The following is a 2,383-nucleotide window of genomic DNA, read 5'->3' as shown; positions in this document are numbered from 1 at the left end:
ACTCCTGTTGGCGATTTGATGAAGTGATCCCAAGACCAGCAGATAAAGGAAAACTGCAATTTACTTCTTGACTAGGGAGAGAAATTACACAAACCAGTATAAATGATCAGCAGTCGGTTCAGATCTATAACACAACAGAAGTTCAGTGCACGTAAACTGCTTTCAAAATGACCGAAGCCAGTTTAAGATTAAAGTCTGGATGTATGTAGTATCAGATTTGACTGATATAGGTTAAATCAGTTTATTAAACTTCTGTCCCAGATCCCCTCCAATTTCAAAGTTAACTCACAGTCCCCCAGCATCCCAGGATGCTTTGCACCTCCCCTGCAACCCCCACTCCTTGTAGGGTGGGTGGGCTAGCCTTAGTCCAAGCTGTCTGCTCCAGCAGAGAGGCATGCTCTAGCTCCCCCACCCCTCTTCTGGCCTGGGCCCCTGCAGGCATGTGGCTGCATTCCCCGACTCAAAAGTGAATGCCTGTTCACTCGCTTATCAGTTCAGTCTACGCAGCTTAGACTAACCTGCCAAGATTTAATCTATTCAGCCTCAGGCTTTTTGACTGTCTGCACTTAGCCTATGTCATAACATACTCACCCTCCCACCCAGTCCTGGCCTCCATCAGTCTACACCTGTCCCCTCCTCGTGGTGACTGAGCAGCAGAAGCCTGTACACCCCTTTTCCAGCTAATCCCCTGATATGATCGTATGCAACTTTTACTGACTTTGCAGCCGTGCCAGTTCCTAGCTGAAAAGGCAAAGGGGAGTACTGGATAGCGCAGTATTTTCAGTGTTATCTTGCCATAACAGGATGTGCTCTGTAATGCTGCTCCTCCAATACTCAAGCCCATTAGACCTTTCCTCCATTTAGTGCTCTGTTTATGAATTCCACGCTCGTTTTATTCTCCTCCTAATGGCCTGATGGAGCACCGTTAAATACAGCCAGGCACCAAGGAGGTAACTTTAACTGAGAAAACTCAGTGTGCTCAGTTTTTATTTCCTCCTTCTTCCAAACAGCCCCCACCCCCTCCCTCCTCTTTCCACTCAATGACAAACTTGATTGTTTTATATGTAAACCGGCAAAGCATCTCACCTTCATTTTTGCAATTGCTTATTTCAATGTTTAATTAGCTGAGGGCTTAAAAATCGTCCCCTTACCCCTCGCTGCTTCCACAGGACAAAACTTCACAACTCGGCAGTAAATCAAAGAAACAGCAGCAATGAAAACAGAGAGGAAAGGGCTGATTATATTTAAGAAAGAAAAACAAAAGAGATGCAGCAGGGTCCACTGGCTTTCAGGCTGCTGGATAGAGCAGACTGGTCCATTCGCTGTCGTGTTTCTCCCTACCAGCGGGCTGTGGATGTGTGCTGAATATGAATTGGCTCATGCTGGAAGCTGACAGCAGCTTTCCAAACAGCCAAAGGCCAAAAATTCAAACAGTTTTACACTTTATCTGGGGAAAGTTATAATCAGCACAAACAAAACAATCCCCACCAACTCGACAGAGCTCTGCGGTGCCATCTGGATTTTGACCAGGAGAGATTATTAAGGAAGCAAGAGGGTAGAAATTAAAAGAACTCTGTCAGCAACCTGAATTGCAACCTTGATTGTTCTTGTACAAAGTGTACAAGGTTCTGGTGCAGAAATCAGGGTTATGGACTTTACATGAAAAGTCATGACAGAGGATGGCCCAGGGTTAAGTGAGGTTTGTTGTTTTTTTAAATGATCATAGGAAGTCTGAAAGATCCCGTATACAAGGAAGACTGGAAATCAAAGCAGACTTCCATTTGCCTGGTTTTCAGGAGAATGCACAGGGCAGGATTTGATGATGCTCTGCAAATAACTCTTGCTCCTGTTAGTTGTTTCATCTACCATAAATTGTGCAGGCAGACAAGGTTCCTTGGGTGAATTTGATATCTTTTATTAGACCAACCCAAATGGTTGGAGAATAGTTATTAAGCAAGCTTTCGGGTTCAAAAACCCTTCGTCAGGCTCAGGAAGCTGCAGCAGTTGGTGTGTGCTCATCCAGGAAGCGCACACACCAACTGCTGCAGCTTCCTGAGCCTGACGAAGGGTTTTTGAACCCGAAAGCTTGCTTAATAACTATTCTCCAACCATTTGGGTTGGTCTAATAAAAGATATCAAATTCACCCAAGGAACCTTGTCTGCCTATATCCTTAGACCAACACGGCTACAACCTAAACCCCTGCATAAATAGTGCAGCACATTCATGACATTATGAACAAAATTCTGCAGGAGCAAAGGCATTCGAATAACTCAGACAAGCACTGCAGAGCTGACTGTAGTGCTTCTCTTGTTTTACTTGCTTCAGCACTTCATAAAGTGGTGATGGGTGACTGATGTGAAATTAAAAGGCAAACATCAAGAC

The sequence above is a fragment of the Alligator sinensis genome, unplaced genomic scaffold, assembly GCF_000455745.1.
Source record: "Alligator sinensis unplaced genomic scaffold, ASM45574v1 scaffold628_1, whole genome shotgun sequence".
NCBI classification, from domain to species: Eukaryota; Metazoa; Chordata; order Crocodylia; family Alligatoridae; genus Alligator; species Alligator sinensis.
Note: the sequence above shows the minus strand (reverse complement) of the source record.